Here is a 22601-nt window from a genome sequence, read left to right on the forward strand (position 1 = left end):
TCTGGGTTAGGTAATACGTTACCACTTTTCCCTTGACACTCACCGAAAGTCAGGACCGGGAGTTGGGGACGATCGTTCCCTGATGACTAATTGCATAGTGATGTTAGATTGTGATTTATTAAGTGTTATTGTGAAGGAAAAAAGAATTCCCTTTATGGCACTGTGTCTGGGAGCCCCTGTCCGTAACGCTTCAGGGCCCTGGTGAAGTGCTTACAATAGCATCAGCTCTAGCAGGCCGCATTCCTCACAGACGGATCTGGGATTTATTTGAGCTTTTTATCCCTCTGAAATTAATAAGCCATTATTTTATGGTCCAAGATAATATTTTCTAGTCACTTTCAAAGCAGAGAGTACCTCCAAAAAGCCCAGCGAGGGAACTAAACACAAAAACTTAACGGGAAGAGAGGCCTTTTTGTTTTTCCCCTGTGTGATTCTCTCTGCCTCCAAAAAACAAGCTCACTGCTCCTCAGAGCCGTAGCAAAGGAAAATAGGCCTGTGGACCTGTGATACTCTGCACACTGAGTCCTGCTGTCACGGCAAATGTCAGTAGCAAACGGTAAGATTCTCAGCAAAGACGGAGTCATGGAGGAGACAGTCCCCAAGGGCACGTGTAGAAATTCCAGGTGAAATGAACGTGCATATGGTATCTCCTCTAGCGGGGCAGGAGGCAGAGGTGTGTAACGCATCCTGTGTGTGTGTGTGAGAGCTTATTGGTGTATTTTTCATCCTGTGGGCCGTTCGGTGAGACGATCTTGAGCTCTTGGTGCTGGCTGCCACTTGCCTATCCATGTCTTGGCCAAGAGCCATTTTTTTTTTAACAACCCTGACAGCTGACACCATGAACCAAAGATCTTGCGGCTGGAGGCCTCTCTCATCAGTTACTGTAGCTGCATCTCTGAGTGTATACTTTTTTATGAATCCTCTTTTCTGGGTTCAGTGGCCACATGCAATCCAAAAAGACTGATCTCAGTGTGATGCTCTGGCCATCTGCTGTGCCTTCCCATCAAAGACTGATGAAGAAACATAAATGTTAGTTAATAACAAGATGTTTTAGGAGATTCGCCTCTGAGTGTGTTATGTAATGGTTTTCTCTGAAGATTTTGATATAACAATCACATTGCTAAGAGAGCCCACTTAGAGATGCCTTGTTTCTCTTGTGGTGTGGAAGTCAAGGTTACACCTGCAGACCCACCAAGCTTTTGTGGAGAGGGACCACGTCTTCTTCCCTGTGTCCAGGTACAAGCAAGTTTGGTTACTCTGCCTGGCCAGTGGGAAAAAGCCAACGAAGAGTAACTTTTTCTCCGATTTTAGCATGAAAGGCCCATGTCCTAGCAAACCCCTCTGTCCAAAACAAACCCTATGTGCACCCTGGGTCCCTACCCTTCATAGGACCCTCTAAAACACTCCGTTAACTTCCTGAAGTGAATGACCCCATTTCTTTGGCCCTTTCAACTTTAGAGCATTCTGTAATAATGACACAATAAGAAATAAGGTAAATAATACTTGTTCCTTGTCCTTAGCTTGGAGGCCTTTCAAATGCTGCAGCAAACCACCCCGACTGCATGTTCTTGGGCTGCAAGGTGGGGTGAGGAGCCAGGAGGCCAACACCGCTTGCCCCCAGGTGCCCTGTTGCTCTTTGAAGCCCTTAATCATCTCCTGCTGTCTTTTCTCCTTCCATAGACCCTCAAACTGACACAAGACCTACAGAGAAAACCCTTTGCCAAATCTGCTCTCAGCAAGTGGACAGTGACAGCGTTTACAGCTTAACACCTTGTGAACCCTGCGCCATTTTCCTAGCCCAGCAGAGACTGTTAATGGCCCCTTGCCCTGGGTGAAGCACTTACCCTCGGAACAGAACTTTACGAAGTATGCAAAATCTTCCTTGTCTGGAGTGGTGAGCCACCTGCCATGGAGGACAGCACCCCGACAGCACCACCTACTCATTCAGAGCACACCAGGAGCCCCCTGTTGCCGATTCTGTGGTGTTTTAATATCGCGATGGTTTGTGGGATGTTTTAAATGTTGTTTTTCTGTTTGTTTTCCTTTGACTTTCTGAGTTTTTCACACGCATTAACTTGCAGTACTTTTCTGTTAAAATGTTAACCATCCTTTCCCTGGCTGATTTGAAAACAGAAGAAAAATATTGTACCAGTTACCATTCTGGCTGTGGGCATCACAAACTTTTGAGCCCGTGGGGCTCCATACCTAACATATTACATAAACTATAGGGGGATTCTCTTTCTTTTGTTTGGTAGAAAATTATCCTTTTTTAAAAACTGAGCAATGGCACAATTGTTTGCAGTGCGCACCGTCCAGGCCTGAACCACACCCAGGTGACAGGAGGAGCACGAGGCACCGGCCCAGTCCGAGCGCTTGCGGTTCCGAGCCGGGGCGGTGCGAGGCTGAGCCCCTCAGCGCCTGCACAGTGGCGGCCGGGTCGGCAGGGCTGTGGGCTTCTGCATGGTGGACAGTGGGCCTGTTGGGTAGAAACTAGGGTCTTTTCAGGAAAGAAGCCAGCTCAGCTGTCCTTTCAATTGCCAAATGCCACTAAGGGATGTATTTTTAAGGAGGAACACAAAGGTGTCCTGGTTTGCTCTGCAGAAGAACTTCCAAGTGAGTGTTAAGCTTGCAGTGAGACGTGTGTAAAGGACACATCAAGATGCTGGGCAGGTCTAACTTCACTGTTTGGAAATGCACACCCTCGATTATTTTCAGCCTGCTGTGTATAATCTGACCTTCTAGAGTACACGAGTGGAAGGCAGTAGCATACAAACTGACTTTTTGTATAAACCCAGCTTATAACTGTACAAGTGACACAGTGGAAGAATAAGATAAGGCAGTTTTAACTTTTATTTTTCCTTCTTTTTTTTAAACTTCTGCTTCTACGGATTTCATTTTGTTTTGAAAAAGTTATGGTGCTGTATAGGTGCTTTCTGTTTTACTTGGGAAGTGTGATTATGTTTGTTACCATCTTTAGTAGACAGAATAGTGGGGAACATCTTTGGTACATACAAAACTGGTGTAATACGGCCCTAATTAGCACAGCAAATACATGTCTCCAAAGTGATATATGAAGACTATTTTCTTTGCATAAAAAAGCATTAAGCATATAAATGTATATTTTGTCATGTGCAGTACTTAAGTGGAACCTTGTGCGTGGGTATGAGGAATAGAGTCTAGTGCTCGGACAGACTTCCCTGCTTGATCCGGCCGATGCTTGTGCTGTGGCTGCGGACACCAACCCAGTCGTGCCACCTGACCCCTGTACCCCAACCGGCCACCAGGGACCCCCTGGTCATCTGTGCTTTATAACTACTTCGGGGATGAGACTGGTGGTGATCACAGCTCCTAGCATAATGCGTTCCATTTGGTATTGTCAGACATCTCTTGCCTCGCTTGGATTGTCATATTCGAGCGATGGCCTTGTTGATTTCACCCTGCCTCTTACTGAATCTGTAAATTGTGCAGTTGTGATTATCGTAGACCTATAGCATATCACCTTTTCTAAACTGCTACACATTTATAATCTTCATTTTAAAGGTGTATGATTTTTTAAAATATGTATTCACCTAGTCTGGTTGTCAGTGAGCCAGACTTGCTTACTGTATTCCTTTATAATAATGCTAGCCACTTTGATTCTTCAGTTATATTCAAGAACAGTCCAAAATCAGCAAAGAGGCCACCTCTCTGGCTTCCTGAGTGATGCTACGTGGGTGACAGCAGCTCGGGGGAACAGGAGTGGAGGGGTGGGAAGTTGTCAGAGGCAGGGAGAATCCATCGGCCCTGAGCTGCTCTCCTGAGTTCAAACTAGCTACTTGTCTATGCAGTTTTATAAATTGTGGCCAGAGCTGCTGTGGGAGCAAAAAAGGCAGCTTTCCAATGCGTTCCAGCTTTAAAATGTTGACTTTCTTTCAGAAACATGAATGTCCTTTATTTTCTTCTTTTCCAGTGTTTATTGGGTTTCAGGGATAGTGTCTTACAAAGTGGCCTAGAATTGTGTTATAATTTAATCTGAAACGGCTGGAAGAGGACAGGGCAGCCACAGAATAGACTGAGAAAGTGGAAGAGGTGTGCTCTGATTTTTTTTTCTTTTTAAAATAATTCAGACAGCATCCACATATGCGGTGTTGTGGAGCTCTAACCCAGGGCCACAATGAGTGCAACATCTTACAGAGAGCCTGGGGGAAGGCGGAACAAGAATCAGAGAGCAGGGCCGGTCTGGCATCCCACAGCCTCCCTCCCCGCCAGCTGCCTTCCTCTAGCGAGGCCAGCCTCCCCGGGACAGGCTGGGTTCTAAGGCATCGGACTGGGCAGAACGCAGCCTGAGGCCTCTGTTCTTTATTTCCGGATAGGTCAGCTGGTGGGTCCTCGATTGCCCCCTGAAAGCCTTGTGTCCCTCATCATAGATGTTCTGATCTGGAGCATCTCAGTGGATTCCTTAGCAGCCTTGGGCCATCAGCAGTAATGTTGGAGTCCTGATGAGAGCCATGGGCGCTGCCTTCCCCTGTTAGCCAGCTACCCGCTTGTGGTGGAAATCAGGAAGCAGAGACCTAGCACTGAACATGGGACATGCACTCTGAGGCTCTCCCTGTGCGGGCTCCAGAGCCTGGTATCTGTACCAAAGCTAGAAGAGAGCTTTATCCCAAGCTTTCCCTGCCTTGGCAGGAGGACGGCCCGTGGGTTCAGTGCCCACCATTAACTGTGAACACGTCTGGTTTCTTCTGTTGCATCCTCGGCAACATTCTGAATGCTGAATACATTTTTAAAAATTGTTTTCAGAAGTCTGACTCGTGAGAGCATCATCACACACATGTAAGGTGTGCTTCATTTTTGGTGTTTTTAGCATCCTGTGTGTCACTCCCTCACCTTGAGAGGACATCGTGGCTCACTACTCGGGACAGGTGTGCCCTATCTCAGGGTGTGACTTCGGGTGGCTTCTAAACTTGTACACAGTTTAAGGATTATAGGGACAGACTTTGCCTCTGTGTAATGAACTTATAATCCACTTAAAAGGAACATTTGAATCACTTGGAAAAGTCCATCAGGATTAAAGTAGTTTTTAAAAAAACCAAGTACTACGATGCACTTATTGGTGCCAAGGGCTGATGGGAGAAATCGAAGTGGCACCTTTTCTCCCTCAAAGCAAAAAGGAAATCCTTGACAGCTCTGAACTCTGATTTTTCTTTTTCTTTGTGTATTTGGATAACATCGTATGATTCAGCATAATGTTTTCTTAATTAAAGAGAAGCAAAACTTTTTGTAGAAACACAATCACTACTAAAGAGGTACAAAGAGCCAGCCCCACCGAGAGCCTGGTGGAGGCAGGGCATGGGAATCAGTTCTTGCCCGTCAAGCAAGATCCGGAAGCAGCAGCCCAAGCAGCTACAGAGAGCGTCACATTTGATCTAAATCTGAAGTAGGTAACATTTTATGCAGGTCGAATGAATATTTTCCTCTCTCTATGTTTATTTGTATGTGTTTTCCTTTGAAGAATGATTAAGAGGCCTCTGCCACACTCCAGAAATACTTGTGCAACTGCTTTTAAAAAACTGTGTGTCTCGTCACTTATTTCTGTAAAATTATCTCATTGCCTGGCAATCAGCCTTCTCTTGTATACGTGTCCCAGCACTTACATACGTGGGAAATGTAAACAGATGGGAAAAGGACCAGAAAAATTAGTGAGTACTAAGAAAATTGTATTGTGCATTTTGGCTTCACATGTTTAACTTTTTTTTAAGAAAAAAAGTTGCATGAATGGAAAAATACCTGTATACAGTATCTGTAAAACTGTATTATCTGTTTCAATTTCTTGCTCACAACCCGTACAAACTAGAATTAAATATGGTGCATGGCCATATTCAAACACCTAAGAGTCCAGCGGTTCACCCTTTGGTTTGACGCACCTCATCCTTTCTTTTGAAGCGAACACTATCATCTTGCATTCTTATCTTGGAGTTTGCCTAATCATATGTTGACATGAATTAACTCTGCCACGTTTCTTCTTAAGGATCAAAACCAGTTTGGGAATCTTCCCCTTTCCAAATGGAATGAAGATGCAGTACTTACTTTCCTTGGTGTTTGTAGATATTGCCTGTGTATTCCATTTAAAACCGTAATCTAGTTTGTAAAAGATGGTGACGCATGTAAATAAAGCATCAATGACACTTTTGTCTTACTCCAAGAAGGTTTTTTGTCCCCTCCACCCCTCTGTTTAACCATAGGAATGGAACATCCTGGGTTTATCTCAAGGGCTTTCTGTGGGATTACTTCACAGCCTGGGGGATGCACAGAACTGAGAGACCATCATGAGGTCTTAAATGAACCTACTAAACTTTTTCTCCAACCCACTTTTGACCTCCATAGACAACCAGATAATTGAATAAAAGCAGATTTATGGAGTTGTTCGTGTTCGCTGATAGCCACTCGTGGCTGATAGCCACTCGTGGTGTGTACTGAGTCATGTGGTCCCAAAGGAGCTGTTAAATGCAGGGTTCAGGAATTGGACTCTGCCATCACTGAGTGCCAGGGCTCTAACCTGTGACTGGTTTGACCAGAGTTAGGTCCTTCTCACATGACCACAGCAAATGCACATCAGTCATCAACAGAGCCATCCGTACACCGAAAGACAAACAGTTTCAGGCTTCTACAGCAACCACATAAATATTTCCTCTGGGTGTACATTTAGGGCCGCCTCAGTTATATTAGTATGAACTCCACCCTATTGTAAAGCTATTCTTAGTAGCCTGGATTGTATTTCTTTCTTTAATAGATACATTATAAAAATTACTGAGCTTACAGAACCCCCCTCCAATTTAGCTTAAAGGCCTTAAGCAATACGATGGGTTCTTTCTTTAAACCAAGGAGGTGAGAAAGTTACTAAAGTTGGCCCTTTGGGATAAGTCCACAGTGACAGGATCTTGCTTACATCAGTTTTTTTCCTACCATTTTAATTATGGCAAAGATAAAAACCTTACTATCTTCAAATACCAGTACCATCTGGGAAGGGTATTTCACTTGGAGTTGCGTTTCAAAAAGTAATGATCTCTCAAAAAGCAGTAATCTCTTAAGAAAAAGATTAAAGGTGGGACAGCTAATTCTAATTGTCACAAGATTCTCACTAGAAAACACCCCCCGCACCCCCTCCAAAGAAACACCAGGTAAAAATGCAAGCAAAACTAGTTTGTGATGCACAGTTATTAGATCAGCCTGCACTGTGGCAGCGCTCGGGCCCCGTCCCAGCTCCAGGAGGACCATGACGAGCCTGCCCTCCAGGAGATTATGCTCTCCCTCCGAGCAGCCCATTTACTCTCTTCCACAAATGACCTTGCAGAGTGTCCCAGCTTCCGCATCAACTTTGACAGAGGAAAATTTAATCCCTAAAACCCTTGAGGAACTTAATTTTGCAGATGATGTGATAGCGCACAGTGTTCTCGGATGCATCAGCCAAGTCGCCTGCACCAAGACTTTAGTGCAAGGGCCACAGTTCGGGGAAGGTGAGGGTCCCCAGGGCCTACACATGGCCGCTCCAGCGAGACACAGGGAGGGCAATGGCTGCAGCAGGGTGGGGGTGTATTGGAGGTGTGTGTGGAGAGAGGGGCACTCAGAAAGGGGGCCCGCTCCTGCTCTGGCCATCTCTACTAGAGCAGTGGTACTGACCGGCTCACAGGTCCGTCTCAGTGAAGCTGGACCAAGGTCTTGTATGGTTCTGTCTAACAATAATGGCTCAGACAGTTAGATTTTGCCTCCCTTCTCTGAGGACTTGGTAGAAACACAAACATCCCCACTCCTGCTTGTAAAGGGAAATCACATGCCCTTTCTTGGGTTGGCACCAGGTTTCCTCTGTGAGCTTCCCATTTGCCCACAGCACCTCCTGTGTGCCAGCCTGCCATGGCAAGATGGCTAACAGGACCAGGCCAAGGTGTCCAGGCCCACAGGACAGCTAGATCGACACGACCTGCGTGTGCCGCTGAGAGACGCAGAGCTGGGCCAGCAGAGGGGCTGACGTTTGAGCCCAAATGCCTCAATGGGTCAGGCTCTCAGAAGGGGCAGATAACTCCAGGCAAAGGCAGGAGGCAGGGAAAATAGCCTCAAGAAACAAGTAGGGAAACAGTTTGGGGCTTAAAGATCTCAAAGAAGACAGGTGAGCAGTCAGACGAGAAAAGGCTGCCAGCAAACTCCAGGCCAAGATGCCTGGACCATTTGAGAAGTTGAACTGGCCTTTTCTAAAGGAAGAAGAGGCAGAGAGATGGACCCAGAAAGGTGTTGAGGAAGACAGAAGCGTGGCAAATCTAGAACCTCGCACATCAGGCCACCAGAAAATAATGTTTATGTGACCCACTGGAAAGGCCGAGGAAGCTGCTCCAGGTCTCAAGTGACCTGCTCTGGGCTGCCACAGCCCCTGAGTCCTCGGGGCGGCTCCAAGGGCTGAGCGATCAGCTGACATCAGTGACTTCCCAACCAGGGTGAGCGGCTGGGAGCCAGAGGTCAGGCGAAGCTTGGTGATGGGTTAGTCTGCGGGAGGGAGGCGAGAGTTTGGCTCTCAAGTCCTCACCTTGTGTACTATTTTAACTTAGCAAAGTGGAAGTGTATTCCTTTTACAGTGATAAATACAGCTTGGAAACAGTGGAGGTGGACCGGCTTTGATGACTCCTCTTCTGAGATGCAGGGAACATGGCCTAAGGTAGGAGAGGGCTATTGGGGAACAGATGTGGGGGTGATAAGGTAACTACACTGTCTCAGAGGAACCTGCCGGATCAGGGATCAGTGAACAGTGTCATTGCAATTCTGTTGTGTCTTCACAGAGAGGTCTCCTTACCTCTCTGTGAACATCTTAAATGCCATAGGACAGTTTAAGGAGTACCTAATCCGAACAAAGGACTATTGTGCATCAGTTAACGTAATAATTATGAAGATTATGCATGTACATAGGGAATGCTTATATCAGGTACTATGAAATGTAATTATTCATGGTTTTTATGATCTTATATATTGATACAAGAAAAATAAAGTGCAGAATATAAGTAGTATTGTATGAGTGTAAAACAGTGACTGGGGAGAAGTATTAAAAATAAAATACACAGATACAGGGATACAGCCCAGTGACACAGCACCTGCCTGGTGAGAATGGGGTCTTGAATTCTAATCCCATATCCAAAAAATAAATAAATACATAAAAATAAAATATAAAAATAGGAATAATTCTTGTGTTTTGTATAGTATGAGTCTTACCCCAAGACTTAGATCCTGGCTGTTGCCACAGAAGTCAGGGAAATCTGAGCCATCTGCTAATTGAGTCCTGTTGGCAGGAGCAAGGACCAGCATCGTGGTCCCATCCAGCCGGGGAGGAGGACTTCCCTCCACCAAGATGCTCCTGCAGAACTTCCCCTCCCCCCAATAAAAAGGTGGTGTTCATGCTAAAACATGGCCAAAAGACAAATGGCCATTGTATGAGGGGAACTGGGGAATGGATTTTTTTGTTCAAATCATTTTCATTTGGTTGCACTATAATTTTAAGTTACTATTTGCAAAAGAATGCATCTGCATGGTTTACAAGCCAGAAAACAAACAGATATGAAGAATGTCTTCCTCCCATTCTTGAACCCTCTTTCCTAGTTCCTCTCACCCCAAAGGATCTTGTGTATAACCTTTTGTTTATACAAGAAGTACACTGTTGGGCCATCTCACTTTTCTTTTTGTGTAGCTGAAGATAGAATCCAGGGCCTTGTGCGTGCAAGGCAAACACTACCACGTTCCTGCCCTTTTTCATGTTTTTGAGACAGGGTTTCACTATGCTGTTCAAGCTGGCCTCGAACTCATTGTGTAGCTCAGACTGACCTCAAACTCACAACAATCCTCCTGCTCAGCCTCTGGAATGCCGGGATTACAGGCTTGCATCACCATGCCCAGCCCTCATCTTGCTTTTTGAATGAATTTCTCACATATGGAGGAATTACAGTAGCACATAAAGAGCTGTTGCATACTTTTTATGGCTATATTGTACTCCATTATATGAATGCATCATGATTGATTAAACCAGGAGTCTCTGATTGATAACACTGGACTTTGGATTGTTACCAAGCATTGGTTGTCACCACCAAACTGCAACAAATAACCTAACACATACATTATTTCATCCAAATTGCTGGGTCAAAAAATATAGATATTCACAATTTTGGTAGAGATTGACTACACAGCCCTCCAGTATTACACCACTAATATAATGTGTGAGAATCCCTGTTTCCCCACAGCCTCTTATTTTTAATATTTTTAAAGCAAATCTGTGTTTCCTTCTCCCCTTCTAAACTGTAAATTTGTACCCAAGGCAAAGTGAGGGGCTGGACCAGGAGGTGAGGATGAGGACGGAGGTAGGAGGAGCCTTAGGAGGTGGGGTCAGCTGATCCGGTGATGGCCAGGAAGGGGCGTAGATCTGAGTGCTCAAGTGATTTCTGCACTCTGAGAGTCACCCTGCAAACCTAACCAACCAGTCTGGGCCAACAGCTCCTCCCCTCACGCCACCAGCTTGGATTGCCCTGCCTTAGGGTCAGGAGCCTGACCTGACAGCTGGGCTCCCTCACCTCCCAGAATTCCAGAGGGGAGCCGTCACCCCAAAGGAAACAAGTCTGAGCTCTTTGGCCCCAAACCATGCACCAAGACCTATTCATAGTGGGATTGCATAACCAGCTGGAGAGCACATGCTCCAGGGCCAGGCTTGGGGCCAATGGTCCCTGGACAAGCCTGCCAGCCTTCTGAGCAGGGCTGTCCCTGGCTTGGGGCCTCTCCTGTCTTGGGCTTTTCCTCCTCTGGGGAGACTTGCTCCTTCAAAGGGGAAGCTCTACACCCTGCCACCATCCACTATGCAGACTGGCATCAAGGAGAGGGGCTTTGGTTCCTGCATACACAAGCTAGTAGGTGGTTTACTACAGAGGAGCTGCATGAGGAATAAGCCCTTTATACCACAGTGGGGTGGGAGGGCAGGAGTTGGGGTTGTCTCAGGTTGAATCCAATCTGGCGAATTCATTTGGCTGATGAGTGAACTAACCTCTCTTGGACTCTGTCCGTCCTGTGGCTGATGCAATCGAGTCAAGGCTGCCTGTCCTGCAAGGTCTTGCAGATGGCATGAGAGCCTACCTGCAAGTCTCTGCACATACTTAAAAGCAAGTGCAGTGCAAGGCCTTCAGCCAGGTCTTTTATCTCTGTAGACACATCTCGGTCCGTACTCCATGGGTGGTATGTTTTTATCATATGAAAACATACAGCAAAATTAATGACATGAATGAACCCGCCAGTATAATTAGATTGCATAGTGACCAAGCGTGAAAACCAGTGACTGGAGGGTTCTCAGCTCTTGTTCGCCCTGATATTCTTCAGAGTGTGTTGGCAGATATCATGCACATCTTCAGCTTCCTCCAAAACGTGTACTATAGTCAAATTCATGATCTCAGGGACTCAAATATCCCGGGGAGAGGATCAGAAGACTTAGTTCTGGCCCTTCCTGGCTAGCCAGAGCTATGCATCCTTGTATGAGTCATGTGCATGTCCCTGGGAGTCAGTTCCCCCATCTACAATCTCCGCTTCATGAGCATCCAGTGCTTCATCAGGTGATAATGCTGAGCACACACTTTATAGAGCGCCACTCACCAGACAGAACCACTGATGTCACCTTGAGTCAGGAAGTTGGCAAGTCCTGATCCACTGATTCTCCTGAAGGGAAACTGAGGCAAAGTCCAATATCAGCTCAAAGGTTCGCTGTTCCAGAAAGGAGATCTGCCCTTCTGGCCCAGGTCTCCAAAGCCATGTGCTTAATGTAGAGGAAACATGAAGACAGGACAGGGTGGGTATAGAGTCCATCCTGAAAGGATAAAGAATAAGAAAGGAAAGAGACAGAAGGGGACACTTGGAAATGGGGATCAAGACGTAGAGAAGGAGCCAGGGATGGAGCAGGCAGGACAAGTGTGGCAGTGAGAGAGGACAGTGGCTTGTCCTATGGTGTCCATTTCAGAGGCGACAGTGCATCCTGCATAGCTGTCAGCCTTGTAACACACTGGTGTCCTATGGAGTCCCTCAGTTCCTGTCCCAAAAATGTGGAAGGCTGACGGCAGCCCAACTGGAGCCTCTGCCTGATGCAGACAGGAGGGCAGGGTGATTTGCCACTAGTCTGATGGGGTGGGGAATGGCAGCCTTGAACTAATGAAGGACCGCTGTCTCCTGTGTTGTGTGTGTATGTGGTGCAGGGAGTGGCCCTTTGATGCTGCTACCCCAGGATGGGTGCAGATGGGGCCCTTCCTGCCCAGGGATCTGTTATGGCCCCACAGAGTGTAGAAAAAATGCAATTAAAGAAGACCCAACCTGATAGTGTTGTAACAGAAAATGCACTCCCCACCAGGCCAGTATTCTTTAGCTTCCTGGTTGCTCAGGTAACAGTTCCTGTTCCAGTTGCTCCTGTCTCTTAGACATGGCTGGTCATTGTGATGCATATTGTAAGAACCAATCCCATGTAAGCCCTAGATCACCAGAGGTCAGGGTCTGATATTTTGCAAATGATCCCAATCTGTACCTATTGACATACCAAATCTGCCTCCAAATCCTGGGTGTTGTTTCAGTGATCCTGCTTGCCACTGCATCTGGTGTATCAGCTGAAACCAACCGTGCTGACCTCTTTGATCACTGACCTCTCCAGGTTCTGATGGGAAGGCATGTCCTCAAGATTTCTCAAGACCCATTGAATGTCTGGAAGAGGATTCCTGGCTCCCCACTCAAGTGGCTCACATCAGAACCCGAAGGGAGGAGGAAACAATTTGTCTGTCTGTCTGTTTGTCTGCCTGCCTGCCTGTCTGATTCTGGTTAAGACCCCCAGGGGCACCCCAATTAATTATTCTCAGTCCTGCTCAGTTTGAGCAGAAGAAGTGCTAGATCAACACTTGTTAGTTAAGTCACCCTCAAGGAAAGTGGGATTGGAATGTTTAACCTCTGAGTGCTTCTGAATGAATGTGTAAGTGGATAGACAGCATAAGCAATATGTTTGGTGCTCCATCAGTGAACCAAGACTGGGAAGCAGTGATCATAGTGGCTGATTGGGTCCTCACACATGATTCTACAGCAATCAACATACAGCATAACAGAGCCCTTACACCCTCGTTAGCTAAATTGCACCTGACTTTCCACAAAGGGTGTGGCCAGGTGGGCATTTGAATGGTGTCTCTCTCAGTGGCACCCACCTTTTATCTATTGTGCCATTGTTTAAAGGTACACTCACATGTAGGAAGTCAGAGATGGAAATTAGTTAGTCAAGATCCACAGTCTCTGAGTGCAAGAAAAAGCTTTGTACGGAGTTAAAAATGAAATCAAACTGCTCCTTGCATCTCAAAGAAAAAAGAAAAAAAGAGGCCTATTCTTCCTGAGTATTCTGCCTTGATACCTTTGTCAGCTGCTGCAGTTGCTACCAATAGTTTGACACCTCACCCTCACTGCTGACTTGTTCACTTCCAGCCAATTAAGCTGTTTCCAGCTAGCCATTGACACCTTTCCTGATTGGATGACATCATCCAATGCCCACCTGAGATGACTGTCAACAATTTCTTCTGAGTTTTGACTGAGGAAAAATTGAACTATTAGTCCTGACAAATGAGTTGTGCTCTGGTGGGCCTGAATAGATAGGACAGAATCAGCTCTATCAAATTGGGCCCCCAAGATCCTGCAATTATTGCAAAAGTTGGGTGCAAACCTGTGACTTTCCCGGTAGACAATGAAATAGAACTTTCTGCCTTCAAAAGTTCCTGCTGTCAAAAAGTTACCATCACAGGGGCAACTAGGACTCTTGCCTCTTACCCTGCCTACCAGGCACAAATCTGTAGCCTGGGGGGACAGCCCACCAAACATGAATTCCTGTATAAGCCAGTATGATGTCTGCATCAGCCTGAGACAGATAACTGCAATCCTGAAGTTCTAAAAACTCTCCTTCCAGAGGTGCAAACTAGACTCACCTCTAGGCTTGGCCATCAATCATGTTTCCTCACCCTAACTCCTGTTATCAGATGTCATGAGAAGCACAAACAGGAATCCAGCCGCACAGCAGTTCAAGATCCTGATAGACTGTTAATCACCCTAGGCAGGATTTCTGTGTGATAAACTCCATCCTGGGGTAACCCTCACCTGCATTAAACAGTATCCCATGCCCTAAGAGACTCAGCTAGAAATTTAACCACACATCTAGAAGTTTCAGAACTGCAAAATGCTTATAGACTGTCAAACTGCTAAAATACACCTCTCCTCCCTGTAAAACCAGTTCAAGATCTCCAAGCTGCCAATGCCTCCATGATTTTTCTCCATATACATTGTCTTAGTCTTCTGCCCCCCACAGCCTGCTGGTACACTTGCACAGACCTAAAGAGCACCTTTTACTGCCTTTGGTTGGCTCTCATCAGCCAGCCCCTCTTCACAAAGACTCCAGTTCTGGACTCAAAGGTTAACTGACCTGGGCTCAACCTCCCAGAGGTTCAAAAACTTGTTTACCCTCTTTGGAGAAGATCACTGCTCTTCTGATTGATAACACCCAAGCTGCCTGCTGGAAAGGCACAAAAGCTCTGCTACAATATCTGACAGAAACTGGCTATAAGAAAAAAAACTCCACAAATTTCTTAGAGTTGTTGGCTTCTATAAAATCTGGACCCTTGAGTTCACAAAAACAGAGATGCTTACATAGACTGTCAGCCCTTGGGAGCATCAAATGTCTTATCTGAGCAAATACTTAGATCTGGTCACTAATGGTTACATCCCCCTTTGCCTTCTTACTCTACTAGCCACTGTCTTACTGATGAGGAAACCCAATAAATCTGAACTGTCCAGGTACCACGTGCTGTATATGCTGTGATAACTTTGTACAAACCCATTTTGGCCAAAATTCTCCTGCAGGGATGATGTGCACAGTAAACTGCTTCCTGTTGCTTTTTGGAAACCTGCTACCAACAACATAAAATAATCTGGTCCAGAGCCCTAATGATCCTCCAGGGGTCTGACTGACTGAAACATCAATTCCAACTACCAGACCTGCCCCCACTGTATGTTCTGCAATCACAAGGTGCAGTGCTGGCTCCTGCACCCCTGTAGCCAGCTCAGGCTTCAATGTCTGTGTCACTGGCTCTGACTTCATGTAATATAGTAGACTCTTTCCATTTCAAAATATATAGATAGATTAACAGAAATTAAAACAGAGCCATACAGAGATAGCTTGTAACTTAGTTCCATATAAGTTTAGATAAAAGATCAGCCTTACCTGCACACACATATAACCCAGGTACCTATTAACTACTTCTACAAGTTTCAGAAATCTAATCTGAGATCCACTGGGGAATTTACCTGGACCAGACAGCTTTCTCTGAAGAGACAAAACACTCAAAGCCCTAACTTGATCACTGGATGCTGACCAGTCCATGCACGGCTGAAGCCTGATGACATTGTTCCCAAGATTGCCCATACCTATTCCCCTTGATTTTTGTATCTTTTTAGGCCTTGCTTCCCTGCCCCCTGATAGCTGTGGTTTCTGCCTTAAACTCTATGGACAGTTGCCCCAAGCAAATAGAACAATCAGGTGAACACTTGACCAAGCAATGAGCATCCAAGCCAAATTAGACACTCTCCTAGGTCAGATTAAATCCCTCACTGCCTTTCTAGGGTAGTGTTACAGAACAGACAGGCCTAAATCTCTTCCTAAAAGCAATTTAGGAAAAAATCCTATAATAAGACAATCTTGGGGAGTTTGGCTAGGGCCCACCCCAGGATCACTGGCTCTTTTTACTAGGGCCTTGTCTCAGAAGATGACCAGTAAGATGACCAGCAAAGATTTGCAAATGAAACTAAAACAGGGGAGACTTGTAGCAGAAAATCCCACCTACATCTGTTCCCCCATCCCCAGCCAGCATACTTTAGCTTCCTGGTTGCCCGGGTAACGGTTCCTGTTCCAGTTGTTCCTGTCTCTTAGAAATGACTGGTCACTATGATGTGATGCATATTGTAAGAACCAATCCCCAACTGCCGAGCCATGCTGCCTCTGTCCTTGCTCCTTGCTTATCCCATGTAATCCCTAGATCACCAGAGATCAAGGCCTGATATTCTGGGAATGAGCCAAATCAGTGCCTGTGACATACACAAATGTGCCTCCAGCTCCAGGGTGTCACCTCGGTGTTTCTGCTTGCCATGGCAGTGTGAACTGTGATTGCTGTGCTGGTGCCTCTCTGAGGCTCTGGCCTGGACTTCCTCCCCCAGGCCTGGCTGCACTTGAGGCTGGTTGTGCCCCGAGGGAGTAAAACCATTTTATTCCCTGGCTAATGTGGCCACCATGATGGCCTGATTTGGTAATGAAACTTTTCTTGATAGACACTGCTTCTTAACCATAGAACTCAGAGCAAATGAAGCCACGCAGTAGTGAGTTTTTGTGCATTAATAAAGAAACAATTTCAGGAAGAAAGCAATCCTTTGTGAGAACACAGGACCTGAGGCTGGCAATCTCCCTGTTGCAGTAAGAGACACGCAGACCTCAGAGCTAGAGATGGAGTTGTGGGGCTTTAACTTCTAGCTACGGTCTCCTTGCTTGTTTTGTGTGGGATAAGGGTACTACTTTCTTTGAGGATTGTCATGAGTATCAGCCTTATTGCATGCAGACACTATCTGCCTATCTCCATATAATTCAGCACATATTTATTGAAGACCTACCATGTGCCAGTGCTGTGCTAGAGTTAGTAGTTTGTTTAAGCTTAGAAAATTAAGAGAAAGGCAGTAGCCAGGAAGCTGGCTTTGCCTGTGTAATTTTAGGTCAGCTACCTATACCACTGACCTTCCGCTTTCTTACCCCCAAAATAGACATTATAATCATAACTACCCCACTTTGCTGTGTTACTGTGAGGATTAAATAAGATGCTGCATGGACAACATTTAGAGCGGGCCCTGACATATACTTGCAGCAAGTGCTTTATAAAGTTAGCTATACTTGTTAGTAGAACAGAACTTCTCAATCACAGGTCACGGATGTTGTAATTAGGTTTCCAAATTGCAGTCCTTACACATGATCCAGTGACAAAGGAAAGCTGACTTTGATATGTGACCTTTGGGTCAGGTGTATCAGGGAGATATGAGGGAGCCAAATAATTCAGATACCTTAGGCCAGTGGTGACAAACCTACGGCACACACACCGCGGTGGGCTGCTTGTGTCATTGAAAGCTCTAAAAGGTTTGCCATCACTGAACGGAAGAAATACTGAATCGCAATATGACAGTGTCTAAAATCCAATATCTGTGATTTCTGTGATTCTGAAGTATACGAAAGTTTGTATTTCCCTGAGGTCGAAGGTAAAAATACCCACCCACACAGGAATATCCCTTGCTTAGGGAGAGTAATACCGTTACTACATGTCCATTACCTGAACCCTGAGATTGTGTTAGTTTTTACAGAAAGAGAAATTAAGGATGAACCAGCACAGCTCTAGTAAAGCTTGCCCAGGCAGGCCCAACACTATTGCAAGAGTTTTAGATCAAGTGGAGGGAAGCAGAAAAATCCAGCTTTGGAACCAGAGGGGGGGTGGGTATCGTGAGAAAGATGCCACCAGCCATCGCTGCCTTTAAAGATGAAGAAGGAGCCAGAAATGAAAAAGAACAAAAGCTGGAAAGGGCGAGGAAATGGATTCTGTCCCAGAAGGAACTGGCCCGGCCACCTCCTTAATTTTAGCCCAGCGTGACCAGTCTGGACTTCTGACCTTTGGAATCACAAGATAATAAATTGATGTTAGTTGAAGGCACTAGGTTTTTGGCGACTTTTACAGGCAGCCACAGGGAATGTCCTGGTACCCCAGGCTGGATTTAGGCCAGCGGATTTGAAGAACCAGAGCCGGGCGTGGGGAGAGCACGGCTCGTGGCCCAGCTCACGGCTGTGCTGACCGCCCTGTCGTTTGTTGCTGTTCACTCACACGGTGCTCACACGGCTGTTGAGCAAGGCTCTTGTGCACTGCGGGCTGAGTGTCTATAAATTGCAGACAGGCTGGAACCCCAAAAGAACTAGATCATGTTTTTCACCCTAGAGGGCCTGAAGCACTTGAAATGCTCCATTTGGTTCTTCCCAAACCCCAGAGGAAAGAGCTATGCCAGGTCTTTACCTCACCAGGGTAAGGAACGCTCCCCACTCACACATTCTCTTGAGCTGGGACCCTAAGAAGTGACTCTCCACTGTCCTCCCCAGGAAGGGCGTGGCCAGGTGAGGCACATACGTGGAATCGTACAGTATGTAGTGTTTGGATTGGCTTCTTGCACTTAGCACGGAGCCTTTGAAATTCGGCCATGATAAATTTCTGGTCTCAAAAAATCATAGAAATAACTTGAGCCTCCCAGACATGCGGTGCTAGGAATCGAACCCAGGACCTGGCACAGAGTTACACCTCCATCCTTAAACCTCTTATGTCGTGTATTCCTGTGAGGAGTCATCAAGCATCACGGTCCTTAATGGCCCTCTCTAGTTTACAATGCTTTTGCTCATCTGGATCTGTTCTTTAACAAGCCCAAGAGAAAAAACAGGCAGATCTTACTCGCACCATTCAGAAGGTAAGGTGGCTGAATTTCAAGGAGATACACTTTCTAAGTCAGCAAGCCCCTTGGAGAAAGAACCTGGTTCTTTCCATTCTCAAACTTTGTTTTTAAAACTTCTACAGATAGAGAGCTGGGGATTTAGCTCAGTGGCATAAGCACCTGCCTTGCAAGCAGGCGGGTTGTGAGTTTGATCCCTGGTACTGATAAAAAAATAAATAAATAAATAAATAAATAAATAAAAACTTCTACTTTACAGATGGGCAACACAAGCCTAGTGATGTCTTTAAACCTGCACATTTGAGGGTCTAGCTTTGCCCAGAGTGATAGGTGGGTGAGAAGAGAGCCCAGTTTAAACCACGCCTTTGCTTAAAAGCTGCCTAGCTCAATTTTCTCATTTACAAGATGGGTTAAATGGTGCCACTTCCTAGTGGAGCAAAGAGGGAGGTGACAGCAGGGATAATAATGTGAGTGGCAAAGCGTAGCAGGCACTCCACAAATAGCAGCAATTATTATTAATTCTAGATTCTTCTAGGTTTACTAGAAGAACTGTAGGATGGGTGCTCTCTGCCTCAGCGCTACACAGATTTCTGAGGCCCAACCTTTCTCCCAAGCAGTGGCTGAAAGAACCCAGGGGTTAACAAGGAGGCCAAAGCTGGCACAGCTGGGGACCATTATCCCTAATGAGGGGCCAGCCTGGGAAGGAGGGGCCTCACAGCTGCAGGGAGGGGTGCACCGCCTGCCAGGGTGGAGGGTGTCTCCACAGGGGAAGCTCAGGCCACAAACTTTGTTTTTCTTATTTCTGAACTGGGTTTTACACTTCTGAGGGGAGGGAGTTCTCAGTGTGTCTGAATCTGGCTCGGGAGTCTTGGCACTGTGTTCCTGCAGTGCATGGCCGGTTGTTTCTGGAGGGGCGAGGTTGCCATTGATGGTGGTTAGCAAAGCGGGACTTCCAACGGGGACTGTGTGGTCTGGCCACACTGAGATCCGGCTCCGCAGGCAGAGCTGGGGCCAGGACAGTTACCCACAGGGCCAGCTCGGCATAGTGCTCCTCCTCAGCCCTCACCCTCCACACACACACTGGGCCTGGTTATGGTGGCCCCAGGGTAGCCTGAGTTCTGGCTGCAGACTCTGCTGGGAGACAGGGACTGTGCTGGGGCAGCTGGACCCTGAGGAAGCTCCTGAGAGCCGAGCAGGACGATCAGGTCACACAGGCACTCTAGAGGATGAACCGTGTTCTCTGACAGCTCTGTCCTCCCCAGCCGCTGGGTCCCCCTGCAGAAGGCCTTCACCTCTGTGAGGCTTCCATGACCCCCAGGCAGCTGTGGTCTGTCCCCCTGGCTCTGTATTCCCTCCCCCTGTGGCATCAGCCACACCATCCTGAAATGACCCACAGGCAGCTGTGGGAGGTGCTCAGATGTTGATGAACTAAATAAAAAGCAGAAACCTGAAGGGGTCTGCTCTGAGACAAGGATCTGTCCATGGTGACCTTGCTGTGATGGACCGAGCCCACAGAGGAGGAGCAGGTAAGAGCCCTGCTGAGTTTTTCTTTCTTTTTATTCCAACGATTCCCCAGCGGTGGTGAGTAGAGGCTCACTTGTGGGTGTATTTGTCTTCGTAGACACCATGGACGTGAGGGGCCTCAGCCCATTCTGCTGTCCCCTCTCGGTAGACTCCCTGTGCAGATGGGGCATGTGGGATGAGCTTGCTCACGGGGCTCATTAGTGTGTTCTTGATCAGAGCTTCCCTCCGGTCCTTTGATATCACAGTTTAGAGTGTTTGTGACAACAGAAAGCAGATTCAGTGCTGGCTGTGACCAATGGGTGGCTGCAAAGAAGCCGAGCTTTTGAGCCAGCTGCCTGCCATGCACTGGTCACTGGGACACAGGAAGAGAGTCTATAGAGCCTGATCCCTGGGACTTCTGCTGCATGATCCAAGGGGTGAGGTGGCAGTCATGACAGTGTGGTGTGAGAGGCTCTAGGACGGGACAGTGACCAGTGGGTTACCAAACGGCACAGCTCACAGTCCTTTCCGCTCCGGTCATATAGACTGTCCTCCCACCATGACCTGTGTGGCTAATTGTTCCCCTGTCTCCTCAGCAGGCTGATTTCTGTCCAACCAGGTGGAAAGCTGGGCAGGAACAGGCTCAGGAGCCCAGCTCGCCTCTGAGCCAAGTGGACATTCAGTAAGTGTGTAGAAGCGTTTATTTCCACATGGCCATTAGCTGAGTTTCCCCTCATGGTCATTGTCCAGGAGGATTGTTTATGCAGGAAATCGGGATGTGTCTTTGGTTATCTTCCCGGAGAGTTATGTTAGTTTCCCCCAGATCATAACATTCGTAGCCATACTAAGCCTAGAGCTTCGCTCAACAGACCTGGAAATCCTGGCTATCAGCTCATTCCAGGACCAGGGACAAAAATTCAGAGCAGAGGCAGAGGGATGGAGTGCACCATCTCCCCACCCTGCTGGCCTCTTCTCCACCAGTGCTCTAACTCCTTGACCATTGGATGCAGCCACCTTGCAAACCCCCCTCTCCCCCACTGAGCAGGCAAAGGGAGATAGTTCTTCTCACAAGGGGCCAGAGAGAGGAATCCTGGGCCCTTGCTATTTTCAGAGTGAAAATTGAGGCCCATGGTTTGTTTCCTTGGCACTTAATTAGACTCCAGGGCTGCCTCCTTCCCGCCCACAAGGAGAGCCTGACCACTGAGTTTGGAAGCTGATGCCTGGCTGATGCCAGGCAGGGGGGCCGCAGCCTGGAGTATTTTTACATCTGGGAGGTTGTGGAGAACAAAGCTGCCTGGCCCCGGGCCAGTTAGCCTAAGTCGGTTGGAAGGGGAGAGCAGGAGGGCTGTTCTCTCATCCTGGCTTCTTTGAGGGGCATCATAAATCTGCTAGATAGGAAATGGGGGCTGGGCTGCAAGGAAGGGGCCGCACAGTGAGGCTGGAGCGGAGGCTGGAACCCCAACGCCCTCTGAGCCAGCTCACCCGAGGCGCTGCCCTGATGGTGGACGCAGGCCTCACAGGGGGACCGGGGAGGTGCACCGGGGGGCACTCAGTGCTGCTGGGGCAGCTGGGTATCGGCTGACCGACCACATGGCCCTCTGGGTCCCTTCTGGCTGGCTGCAAGTCCTCCAACTAAAGCCATAGATACGGGTTTTAGGGCTGGAAGAGACTTTAGAGACCCTTTCATGAGCTGTAGGGATGACAGAAGGAAATTAAATTACTCAAAAATTTGGCTCATCCGACAGCCATGTGCTGAATCTGCCCTGCTCGTTGCTGTTTCTTGGCTTTGGTGGGTGCACCGCCGTCCTGTCCCAGAGCCAAGGTAAGGCAGCCAACGCAAATGCACTCAGGTGAAAATAATAATTCAGGGGCCGGGGATTTAGCTCAGCGGCATAAGTGCCTGCCTTGCAAGCAGGCAGTCGTGAGTTTGATCCCCGGTACCGATAAAAACGAAAAAGACAAAAAAAAAAAAAAAAAAAAGAAAATAACAATTCATTTCATTTTAACAGCTAAATAACTGGTTTTTATTACTTTACCGAGATTTTGATGAGTGGGAGACTCCCGGGCTCTACCCAAGCGCACTTCTGACCATGAGTCAGGAAACATCTACTTCCTAAGTGACCCGCGCCAGTCTGGCTCAGGGCTGCTGGAAACCTTGACCTGTGATATCCCTGAAATAGGGCCAGCTGCTTCCGGGCAGTAGTGGAGAGAGGGTGTGGCTAATGACCTTCCACGTGCAGACATTTTGCAATATTTCTCAAAAAAAAAAACAAAAAAAAACCCTTTAGATGCCAATCGCAAGAAAATGATTTCTATCGGAGTTGCACTCCTGTGGGAGTTCCACCGTGGGAACCACCGGGGAAAACCACGTCAGATTGTCCCACACAACCCAGGGCCCAGGGGAGGTTAAATGACACCTATGGCCAGCAATACGCCTGTTCTCATCCTTCTGTGCAGCATTTCCCTGGCATTTGTCCCCTTGGTGACAATCGCTGTCAATCCTATTTCACAGTGAGGAGACTCAGGCTAAGAGCAAT

At 47.2% G+C, this 22601-nt stretch overlaps 1 protein-coding gene across 3 annotated transcripts in view; it reads left to right on the forward strand.

Moving 5' to 3' along the window:
• Foxo3 (forkhead box O3) overlaps positions 1–6164 on the forward strand; it is a 108482-nt gene extending 102318 nt beyond the window's left edge. For all 3 annotated transcript variants that reach the window (XM_023563455.2, XM_063253981.1, XM_063253982.1), the window contains one exon: positions 1681–6164. The gene's annotated coding sequence lies outside the window, so the exon portion shown is untranslated. The remainder of the gene's footprint in view (positions 1–1680) is intronic.
• The last annotated feature ends 16437 nt before the right edge of the window (positions 6165–22601 follow it).

This window comes from Cavia porcellus, unplaced genomic scaffold (genome assembly GCF_034190915.1).
Source record: "Cavia porcellus strain 051 isolate PalLab524CR breed Dunkin Hartley unplaced genomic scaffold, mCavPor4.1 scaffold_7, whole genome shotgun sequence".
In the NCBI taxonomy this organism is placed as follows: Eukaryota; Metazoa; Chordata; class Mammalia; order Rodentia; family Caviidae; genus Cavia; species Cavia porcellus.